Source organism: Triticum dicoccoides, chromosome 4A, assembly GCF_002162155.2.
Source record: "Triticum dicoccoides isolate Atlit2015 ecotype Zavitan chromosome 4A, WEW_v2.0, whole genome shotgun sequence".
NCBI classification, from domain to species: domain Eukaryota; kingdom Viridiplantae; phylum Streptophyta; class Magnoliopsida; order Poales; family Poaceae; genus Triticum; species Triticum dicoccoides.
In genome coordinates this window covers 159193981-159206818 of record NC_041386.1, presented here as the reverse complement: position 1 = coordinate 159206818, position 12838 = coordinate 159193981, and positions in this window count along the sequence as shown.

Below are 12838 nucleotides of genomic sequence, written 5' to 3'. Positions count from 1 at the left end.
GTAAGTATAAACTGCCCACCAAAGTTCTTAGTACACCAATGTTAGTGAGCTCACCAGGAGCAGAGTACATGGCAAGCCAAGGATGTTTTCAGATGGCATTGGCCATAGGTAGGCACGTTTTCCCCTTAGACCTGATAATTATGGAGTCGCAAGGTTTGGATGTGATTCTGGGTATGGATTGGCTATCGACGTATGGAGGAAACATAGATTGTGCCAGTAAGTCGATTTTGCTCACCACCCCAGAAGGAAGAAGGATCAAGTATGTATCTCGGCATGTGCCGAATAGGGCTCAAGTAAATTGCTTATTGAGAGTAGTACAGGAGGAAGTACCAGTGGTGAAGGAATTCTCGGATGTATTTCCAGAAGAGTTGCCAAGCATGCCACCGGATAGTGACATCGAGTTTTTGATTGAGATTTTGCCAGGCATAGGACCAATATCTAAGAGACCGTACAGGATGCCCGCTTAGGATTTGGAGGAAATTAAGAAGCAGATTAAGGAGTTACTGGATAAAGGATATATTCGCCCAAGTTCGTCGCCTTGGGGATCACTAGTACTTCTAGTGGAAAAGAAGGATGGATCATTAAGAATGGTCGTTGATTATCATGGATTAAATGAAGTAACAATCAAGAATAAGTACGCACTGCCGATGATCAATGATTTGTTTGATCAGCTGCAAGGAGCTAAGGTGTTTTCCAAGATCGATCTGCGATCAGGGTACCACCAGTTGAAGATTCGAGAGTAGAATATACCTAAGACAACTTTTACCACAAGGTACGGGCTATATGAGTATATTGTTATGTCATTTGGCCTGACTAATGCACCTGCCTATTTTATGAACATGATGAACAAAGTGTTTATGGAGTTTTTGGATAAGTTCATCGTAGTGTTCATAGATGACATTCTAGTCTACTCGAAGAACGAAGAGGAGCATAAGGAGCACTTGCGTTTGGTACTTGGGAAGCTCAGAGAACATCAACTATACGCCAAGTTCAGCAAGTGTGAGTTTTGGTTAAAGGAAGTGGGATTTCTTGGACATGTTATATCCGGAGAAGGAATAGCAGTAGACCCCAACAAAGTGGTCACTGTGACAAATTGAGAAGCACCCACGACAGTTGGAGAGATCCGGAGTTTTCTTGGACTCGCAGGATACTACCGGAGGTTCATTGAGATTTTATCAAAGATTGCAAAGCCAATGACGGAGTTGTTAAAGAAGGACATAATTCAATTGGACTGAGGAATGTGAGGCCAGTTTTCAGGAGTTGAAGAGACGCTTGGTTACATCGCCAGTGTTGATCCTGCCAGATCAACGCAAGGATTATGAAGTGTATTGCGATGCTTCTCATCAAGGACTTGGAGCAGTGCTTATGCAGGAAGGAAGAGTTGTTTCATATGCCTCATGACAGCTTAAACCCCATGAGCTAAATTATGCTACGCATGATTTGGAGTTAGCAGCCATAGTGCATGCGTTGAAGACATGGAGACATTTTCTCATCGTAAAGCATTGTGAAGTATACACGGATCACAAGAGTTTGAAGTATATCTTCACGCAGAAGGAATTGAATCTCAGGCAGAGAAGATGGTTAGAGCTAATAAAGGATTATGATATGAAATTGCATTATCATCCCGGAAAGGCTAACGTAGTAGCCGATGCGTTGAGCCGCAAAAGTCATGTAAATACCCTCATGACCGGAGAGTTACCCAATGAGTTAGCAGAAGACCTTCGCGAGCTATGTTTGGAGATAGTTCCGAGAGGTTATGTAGCAACGTTGGAAATTCAGTCTACCTTGATGGATAAGATCAGAGAAGCTCGGAAGAAGGACAAGGAGATTGCCAAGATAAAGGAAAGGATGAGTAAAGGAAAGGCTAAAGGATTTCGTGAGGATGAGCACGATACCTTATGGTTTGAGGACCGTGTATATGTGCCAAATGATCAGGAGATCAGGAAGTTGATTCTGCAATAGGCCCATGATTCGCCATATTCGATTCACCCAGGTAATACCAAAATGTATCTCGATTTGAAGGACAGTTTCTGGTGGACCGGAATGAAGAAGGATAGTGCGGAGTATAGCAGTTTGTGATGTATGTTAGAGAGTGAAGGCAGAGCATCAGAAGCCAGCCGGATTGTTATAGCCATTGCCGATACCCGAATGGAAATGGGATAAGCTAGGTATGGATTTTATCACAAGATTACCCTAGACTCGTTCTGGCTATGACTCGATATGGGTTGTAGTCGATTGTTTGACGAAAGTAGCTCATTTCATCCCAGTGAAGACCACTTACACCAGTGCTAAGTTGGCAAAGATATACATGACCAGGATCGTATGTCTGCATGGAGTTCCGAGGACCATTGTATCAGATAGAGGAACCCAGTTTAATTCAAAGTTTTGGAATCAGTTGCATGAAACTTTGGGAACCAGGCTAGAGTTGAGAGGGTAAATCAGATTCTGGAGGACATGTTGAGAGCTTGTGCGCTAGATTATGGATCTAGTTGGGACGATAATTTGCCTTACACGGAGTTATCTTATAACAACAACTATCAAGCCAGTTTGAAGATGACCCCTTTCGAAGCCTTGTACGGAAGGAGGTGCAGAACACCGTTGTTGTGGGATGAAGTTGGAGACCGACAGTTGTTTGGACCAGATTTGATTAATGAATCGGAAGAAAAGGTTAAGCTCATTCGCGATAGACTCAAAGTATCCCAATCCAGGCAGAAGAGCTATGTGAATTCTAAATGCAAGGAGATAGTTTACGAAGTTGGAGACAGAGTGTATCTTCGTGTATCCCCACTTCGAGGAGTTAAGCGCTTTGGAGTTAAGGGAAAGCTAGCGCCATTTTTTGTAGGACCATACAAAGTTTTGGAACGTATGGGAGAAGTTGCCTACAAGTTGGAGTTACCTGAAGGACTGTCAGGAGTTCATGATGTGTTTCATGTTTCACAGCTGAAGAAGTGTCATGCTGAGATGGCCGATATATCATTAAGAGATACCGTGCCCTTGGAGGCGATTCAGTTGGATAGCGATTTGATGTATGAGGAGAAACCAGTAAGATACTCGAGTTTGCCAGCCGTGTTACACGCAACAAAGTAATCAAGTTCTGAAAAGTTCAGTGGAGCCACCATACCAAAGATGAAGCCACCTGGGAACGGGAGGAAGACCTACGGAAGGACCACTCTCACCTATTTTCTAGCCAACCCGAATCTCAAGGGCGAGATTCATCTTAAGGGGGGTAGGTTTGTAACATCCCAAATTTTCAATTTGGAATGTTATACATTAGATCATCATTGCATATCATATTTTATTGCATTTTGGTTGATCCTAGAAATTCTACACAACTCAAGGACCCACAAAGAGAGTTGGGGATTTCGTGAGGATCGTTTGATTTTAATTATTTACTCTTCGATTATTTGTTTTATAAAAATAAAAGAGAGAGAGGATAAAATGACTTCCTCAAAATAGAGAAATATCGAAGATTTAATATTAAAATCAAATAAGATTTTTTTATTCGGAGTTTTATTGCTATTTTATTTGAATTAGGAAAAAATGCGTTTTTCAAAATTGCATTTTAGGCCCAAATAAATGTTCACCTTGTCCGGCTTATTTTTAGAGGACAAGGAAAATTTATTTCGGCATTTTTGCAGTCCTTTTAGTATTTCTTTTTCTTTTATTATTTTCTGAGTGTCAGAATTATTTTTAAAAAGAGGCGAACCGACTCCGGGCCGTAAGCGGCAAGGAGTCCTCGGGCTAGCCCTTATAAGCCGCGGCCCCGAGCCCCCGACCAGCCCAAGCCGCCACCGCGCCCTAACCTTAACCCTAGCCCCGCCGCGATGCCGCCGCCCGCGCCGCCGCGGCACCGCGCCGCGTGCCACACCGCCGTCGTGTCGCACCCCACACTGCCGCGCTGGAGTGCCGGACCCTCGCCGGACCCCCGCCGGACCTCGAGGTAGTTGGCTCGGTTTTCATGAGAAAACCGTTTTGGTTTTTTCCAAAAACCCTAGATCCGTTTTTTATTTAGATCCGGTTCGTTTTATTTTTTTCGGTTTAGTTATTTAGCGAACGCCCATTTTTACGTTCGTTTTAGCAAACGGTTTTCACCGTTTAGCCGCAGACAGCGAACGTTCGTTTGTTAGCCTGTTCGTCAGTTTTTCTTTTTCTCGGATTTTCCGCGATTATTTCGATCGCGATTTCTGATCCGATTTTCGTTTTAGTATAACTTTTCGCTTGTTTAACGGAATCAGGCGATTCAAATGCCTAGAGTTTCGTTTCGAAACCCTCTTTCCGTTTAATCAACTTAAACAAGTTTTTGCTACTGTAAAATTTGACTTTAGTCCGGATTAGTAAACGAACCATGTTTCTTTCGCCGTTTGAGTTTTGTTGTTTCGTTTGATTTGATTCTTTTTGCAAACCGGAGTTCTTAAGTTGAACTTTCTAGTTAGATCTCTTATTCGAGTTTTACCCATGCCCTTGGTTGATTGCTTATTGTATGCTTGTTTGTTTGCGATAGAACACCCGGAGTGCGAAGCGTGCTACTACGAGTCTCTAGGTTTCGCGGATCATCAGCAAGGCAAGTAACACTTGTTGGAAATATGCCCTAGAGGCAATAATAAAATGGTTATTATTGTATTTCCTTGTTCATGATAATTGTCTATTGTTCATGCTACAATTGTAGTAACCAGAAACCGTAATACATGTGTGAATACATAGACCACAACATGTCCCTAGTAAGCCTCTAGTTGACTAGCTCGTTGATCAATAAATGGTCATGGTTTCCTGACCATGGACATTGGATGTCATTGATAACGGGATCACATCATTAGGAGAATGATGTGATGGACAAGACCCAATCCTAAGCCTATCACAAGATCGTATAGTTCATTTGCTAAAGCTTTTCTAATGTCAAGTATCATTTCCTTAGACCATGAGATTATGCAACTCCCGGATACCGTAGGAATGCTTTGGGTGTACCAAACGCCACAACGTAACTGGGTGGCTATAAAGGTGCACTACGGGTATCTTCGAAAGTGTCTGTTGGGTTGGCATGAATCGAGACTGAGATTTGTCACTCTGCGTAAACGGAGAGGTATCTCTGGGCCCACTCGGTAGGACATCATCATAATGTGCACAATGTGACCAAGGAATTGATCACGGGATGATGTGTTACGGAACGAGTAAAGAGACTTGCCGGTAATGAGATTGAACAAGGTATCAGGATACTGACGATCGAATCTGGGCAAGTATTATACCAGTAGATAAAGGGAATTGTATAGGGGATTGACTGAATCCTTGACATCATGGTTCATCCGATGAGATCATCATGGAACATGTGGGAGCCAACATGGGTATCCAGATCCCGCTGTTGGTTATTGACCAGAGAAATGTCTCGGTCATGTCTACATTATTCCCAAGCCCGTAGGGTCTACACACTTAAGGTTCGTTGACGCTAGGGTTATAGGGAAAGTATGTATGCGGTTACCGAATGTTGTTCGGAGTCCCAGATGAGATCCCGGATGTCACGAGGAGTTCCGAAATGGTCCGGAGGTGAAGATTGATATATTGGACGAAGGGTTTTGGAGTCCGGAAGTGTTCTGGAGGTACCGGGTGATGACCAGCATGACCGAAAGGTGTTTCGGGAGCCCCGGCAAGTGTTGGGGGGCTTCATGGGCCAAGGGAAGGGGCAAACCAGCCCACTAAGGGGTTGTGTGCCCCCTCACCTATTCCCATGTGACCAGGGGGTTTGGGGCGCCCCATCTAGGGTTCCCACCTCCTGGCTTGGGGGCCAAGTCACCCAAGGGGGAGATCCCATCTGCCCTGGCCGCCGCCCCCCTAGGGGAAACCCTAGGGTGCCTCCCCTTACCCTTGCCCCTATATATAGTGGAGGTTTTGGGGCTGCACAACACACAAGTCTCTCTCTCCCAAGGTGCAGCCCTACCTCTCTCCCTCCTAGTCTCTTGTAGTGCTTGGCGAAGCCCTGCTGGAGTAGCGCACTCCTCCACCACCACCACACCGTCGTGTTGCTGCTGGACGGAGTCTTCCCCAACCTCTCCCTCTCTCTCCTTGCTGGATCAAGGCATGGGAGACGTTACCGGGCTGCACGTATGTTGAACGCGGAGGCGCCGTTGTTCGGTGCTTAGATCGGAATCGACCGCGATCTGAATCGCTACGAGTACGACTACCTCATCCGCGTTCTAGTAACGCTTCTGCTTAGCGATCTACAAGGGTATGTAGATGCACTCCCCTTCCCCTTGTTGCTAGATTACTCCATAGATTGATCTTGGTGATGCGTAGAAAATTTTAAATTTCTGCTACGATCCCCAACAGTGGCATCATGAGCTAGGTCTATGCGTAGATTCTGTGCACGAGTAGAACACAAAGTAGTTGTGGGCGATGATTTGTTCAATTTGCTTGCTGTTACTAGTCTTATATTGATTCAGCGGCATTGTGGGATGAAGCAGCCCGGACCGACCTTACATGTACACTTACGTGAGACAGGTTCCACCGACTGACATGCACTTGATGCATAAGGTGGTTGGCGGGTGTCTGTCTCTCCCACTTTAGTCAGATCGGATTTGATGAAAAGAGTCCTTATGAGGGGTAAATAGCAATTGGCATATCACCGTTGTGGTGTTGCGTAGGTAAGAAACGTTCTTGCTAGAAACCCATAGCAGCCACATAAAACATGCAACAACAATTAGAGGACGTCTAACTTGTTTTTGCAGGGTATGATATGTGATGTGATATGGCCAAAAGGATGTGATGAATGATATATGTGATGTATGAGATTGATCATGTTCTTGTAATAGGAATCACGACTTGCATGTCGATGAGTATGACAACCGGCAGGAGCCATAGGAGTTGTCTTAATTTATTTATGACCTGCGTGTCAATGAAAACGCCATGTAATTACTTTACTTTATTGCTAACCGTTAGCCATAGTAGTAGAAGTAATAGTTGGCGAGGCAACTTCATGAAGACACGATGATGGAGATCATGATGATGGAGATCATGGTGTCATGCCGGTGATGATGGTGTTCATGCCGCGCCTCGAAGATGGAGATCAAAGGCGCAAGATGATATTGGCCATATCATGTCACTTTATGATTTGCATGTGATGTTTGTCATGTTTACATCTTATTTGCTTAGAACGACGGTAGCATAAATAAGATGATCCCTCGCAATAATTTCAAGAAAGTGTTCCCCCTAACTGTGCACCGTTGCTAAGGTCCGTTGTTCCGACGCGGCATGTGATGATTGGGTGTTATAGGTTCTAACGTTTGCATACAACGGGTGCAAGCCAGATTTACACACGCAATACACTTAGGTTAACTTGACGAGCCTAGCATGTACAGACATGGCCTCGGAACACGGAAGACCGAAAGGTCGAACATGAGTCGTATAGTGGATACGATCAACATGAAGATGTTCACCGATGATGGCTAGTCCATCTCACGTGATGATCGGACACGACCTAGTTGACTCGGATCATGTCTCACTTAGATGACTAGAGGGATGTTTATCTAAGTGGGAGTTCATTGAATAATTTGATTAGATGAACTTAATTATCATGAACATAGTCAAAAGGTCTTTGCAAATTATGTCGTAGCTCACACTTTGGTTCTACTGTTTTAGATATGTTCCTAGAGAAAATTTAGTTGTGAGTTGACAGTAGCAATTATGCGGACTGGGTCTGTGAACTGAGGATTGTCCTCATTGCTGCACAGAAGGGTTATGTCCTTAATGCACCGCTCAGTGTGTTGAACCTCGAGCATCGTCTATAGATGTTGGGAAACATCTGACATACACGTTTTGATGACTATGTGATAGTTCAGTACGTAATACGAACGGTTTAGAATTGTGGCACCAAAGACGTTTTTGAAACGTCGCAGAACATATGAGATGTTCCAAAGACTGAAATTGGAATTTCAGACTAGTGCCCATGTCAAGAGGTATGAGACCTCTGACAAGTTTCTTAAGCCTGAAAACTAAGGGAGAAAAACTCAATCGTTGAGCATGTGCTCAGATTGTCTGAGTACTGCAATCGCTTGAATCAAGTGGGAGTTAATCTTCCAGATGAGATAGTGATGGTTCTCCATAGTCACTACCACCAAGCTATTGGAGCTTCGTGATGAACTATAACATATCAGGGATAGACATGATGATCCTTGAGCAACTCGCAATGTTTGACACTGCGAAAGTAGAAATCAAGTAGGAGCATCAATTGTTGATGGTTAAACCACTAGTTTCAAGAAGGGCAAGGGAAAGAAGGGATACTTCATGAGACGGCAAATCAGTTGCTGCTCTAGTGAAGAAACCCAAGGTTGAACCAAACCCGAGACTAAGTGCTTCTATAATGAGGGGAATGGTCACTGAAGCAGAACTACCCTAGATACTTGGTAGATGAGAAGGCTGGCAAGGTTGACAGAAGTATTTTGGATATACGTCATATTATTGTGTACTTTACTAGTACTCCTAGTAGCACCAGGGTAATAAATACCGGTTCGGTTGCTAAGTGTTAGTAACTCGAAATAAAAGGCTGCGGAGACTAGCTAAAGGTGAGATGACAATATGTGTTGGAAGTGTTTCCAAGGTTGATGTGATCAAACATCGCAAGCTCCCTCTACCATCAGGATTGGTGTTAAACCGAAATAATTGTTATTTGGTGTTTGCGTTGAGCATAGACATGATTGGATTATGTTTATCGCCACACGGTTATTCATTTAAGGAGAATAATGGTTACTCTGTTTATTTGAATAATACCTTCAATGGTCTTGCACCTAAAATGAATGGTTTATTGAATCTCGATCGTAGTGATACACATGTTCATGCCAAAAGATATAAGATAGTAATGATAGTACCACGTACTTGTGGCACTGCCATTTGAGTCATGTTGGTATAAAACGCATGAAGAAGCTCCATGTTGATGGATCTTTGGACTCACTCGTTTTTGAAAAGATTGAGACATGCGAACCATGTCTATTGGTAGATATGCATGAAGAAACTCCATGCAGATGGATCGTTTGGACTCACTTGATTTTGAATCACTTGAGACATGCAAATCATACCACATGGGCAAGATGACTGAAAGGCCTCGTTTTCAGTAAGATGGAACAAGAAAGCAACTTGTTGGAAGTAATACATTTTGATGTGTGTAGTCCAATGAGTGCTGAGGCACGCAGTGGATATCGTTATGTTCTTACTTCACAGATGATTTGAGTAGATGCTGAGTATATTTACTTGATGAAACACAAGTCTGAATTATTGAAAGGTTTAAGTAATTTCAGAGTGAAGTTGAAGATCGTCGTGACAAGATGATAAAATGTCTATGATATGATCATAGAGATGAATATATGAGTTACGAGTTTGGCACACAATTAAGACATTGTGGAAATTGTTTCACAACTAATACCGCCCGGACCACCATAGTGTGATGGTGTGTCCGAACATCACAACTGCACCCTATTGGATATGGTGCATACCATGATGTCTCTTATCGAATTACCACTATCATTTATGGGTTAGGGATTAGAGACAACCGCACTCACTTTAAATAGGGCACCACACAATTCTGTTGAGACGACACCGTATGAACTATGGTTTAGAGAAACCTAAGCTGTCGTTTCTTAAAAGTTTGGGGCTGCGATGCTTATGTGAAAAAGTTTCAGGCTGATAAGCTCGAACCCAAAGCGGATAAATGCATCTTCATAGAATACCCAAAAATAGTTGGGTATACCTCCTATTTCAGATCCGGAAGAAAAAGTGATTGTTTCTAGAAACCGGTCCTTTCTCGAGGAAAAGTTTCTCTCGAAATAATTGAGTGAGAGGATGGTGGAGACTTGATGAGGTTATTGAACCGTCACTTCACCTAGTGTGTAGCAGGGCACAGGAAGTTGTTCCTGTGGCACCTACACCAATTGAAGTGGAAGCTTATGATAGTGATCATGAAACTTCGGATCAAGTCACTACCAAACCTCATAGGTCGACAAGGATGCATACTACTTCAGAGTGGTACGTAATCCTATCTTAGAAGTCATGTTGCTTGACAACAATGAACCTACGAGCTATGGAGAAGTGATGGTGGGCCTAGATTCCGAAGAATGGCTCGAGGCCATAAAATCCGAGAGAGGATCCATGTATAAAAGAAAGTATATACTTTGAAAGAACCACTTGATGGTCGTAAGGCTGTTGGGTGCAGATGGATTTTAAAAGGAAGGCAGACAATGATGGTAAGTGTCACCATTAAGAAAGCTCGACTTGTCATTAAGATGTTTCCCGACAAGTTCAAGGAATTAACTACGATGAGACTTTCTCACTCGTAGCGATGCTAAGAGTCTGTTGGAATTATGTTAGCAGTTACTGCATTATTTATGAAATCTTGCAGATAGGATGTAAAAACATTGTTTCCTTGACATTTTTCTTGAGGAAAGGTTGTATGTGATACAACTAGAAGATTTTGTTAATCCTGAAAGATGCTGACAAGTATGCAAAGCTCCAGCACTCCTTCTAAGGACTGGAGTAAGCATCTTGGAGTTGGAATGTACGCTTTGATGAGATGATCAAAGATTTTGGGTTTATACAAAGTTTATGAGAAACTTGTATTTCCAAAGAAGTGAGTGGGAGCACTATAGAATTTTTGATGAGTATATGTTGTTAACATATTGTTGATCAGAAATGATGTAGAATTTCTGGAAAGCATGCAGGGTTATTTGAAAAGTGTTTTTCAATGGAAAATCTGGATTAAGCTACTTGAACATTGAGCATCAAGATCTATAAGGATAGATCAAAAACGCTTAATAGTACTTTCGAATGAATACATACCGTGACAAAATTTTGAAGGAGTTCAAAATAGATCAGCAAAGAAGGAGTTATTAGTTGTGTTACAAGGTGTGAATATTGAGTAAGACTCAAGACCTGACCACGGCAGAAGAGAGAGAAAGGACGAAGGTCGTCCCCTATGCTTTAGATGTAGGCTCTACAGTATGCTATGCTGTGTACCGCACCTGAAGTGTGCCTTGCCATGAGTCAGTCAAGGGGTACAAGAGTGATCCAGGAATGGATCACACGACAGCGGTCGAACTTATCCTTAGTAACTAGTGGACTAAGGAATTTTCTCGATTATGGAGGTGGTAAAAGAGTTCGTCGTAAAGGGTTACGTCGATGCAAACTTTGACACTAATCCGGATGGCTCTGAGTAGTAAACCGGATTTGTATAGTAGAACAATTATTTGGAATAGCTCCAAGTAGCGCGTGGTAGCTACATCTACAAGATGACATAGAGATTTGTAAAGCACACATGGATCTAAAAGGTTCAGACTCATTGACTAATAAACCTCTCTCACAAGCAAGATATGAACAAACCCCATGGGTGTTGGATTCATTGCAATCACATAGTGATGTGAACTAGATTATTGACTCTAGTGCAAGTGGGAGACTGTTGGAAATATGCCCTAGAGGCAATAATAAAATGGTTATTATTGTATTTCCTTGTTCATGATAATTGTCTATTGTTCATGCCATAATTGTATTAACCGGAAACGTAATACATGTGTGAGTACATAGACCACAACATGTCCCTAGTAAGCCTCTAGTTGACTAGCTCGTTGATCAATAGATGGTCATGGTTTTCTGACGATGGACATTGGATGTCATTGATAACGGGATCACATCATTAGGAGAACGATGTGATGGACAAGACCCAATCCTAAGCCTAGCACAAGATCGTATAGTTCGTCTGCTAAAGCTTTTCTAATGTCAAGTATCATTTCCTTAGACCATGAGATTGTGCAACTCCCGGATACCGTAGGAATGCTTTGGGTGTACCAAATGCCACAACGTAACTGGGTGGCTATAAAGGTGCACTACGGGTATCTCCGAAAGTGTCTGTTGGGTTGGCACGAATCGAGACTCGGATTTGTCACTCCATGTAAATGGAGAGGTATCTCTGGGCCCACTCGGTAGGACATCATCACAATGTGCACAATGTGACCAAGGAGTTGATCACGGGATGATGTGTTATGGAACGAGTACAGAGACTTGCCGGTAACGAGATTGAACAAGGTATCGGGATACCGACGATCGAATCTCGGGCAAGTACTATACCGGTAGACAAAGGGAATTGTATACGGGATTGACTGAATCCTTGACATCGTGGTTCATCCGATGAGATCATCGTGGAACATGTGGGAGCCAACATGGGTATCCAGATCCCGCTGTTGGTTATTGACCAGAGAGATGTCTGCATTATTCCCGAGCCCGTAGGGTCTACACACTTAAGGTTCGATGACGCTAGGGTTATAGGGAAAGTCTGTACGCGGTTACTGAATGTTGTTTGGAGTCCCAGATGAAATCCCGGACGTCACGAGGAGTTCCGGAATGGTTCGGAGGTGAAGATTTATATATTGGACGAAGGGTTTTGGAGTCCAGAAGTGTTCCGGAGGTACCGGGTGATGACCAGCATGACCGAAAGGTGTTTCGGGAGCCCCGACAAGTGTTGGGGGGCTTCATGGGCCAAGGGAAGGGGGCAAACCAGCCCACTAAGGGGCTATGCGCCCCCTCACCTATTCCCCGTGACCAGGGGGTTTGGGGCGCCCCATCTAGGGTTCCCACCTCCTAGCTTGGGTGCCAAGTCACCCAAGGGGGAGATCCCATCTGCCCTGGCCGCCGCCCCCTAGGGGAAACCCTAGGGCGCCTCCCCTTGCCCTTGCCCCTATATATAGTGGAGGTTTTGGGGCTGCACAACACACGAGTCTCTCTCTCCCAAGGCGCATCCCTACCTCTCTCCCTCCTCCTCTCACGTAGTGCTTGGCGAAGCCCTGCTGGAGTACCGCGCTCCTCCACCACCACCACG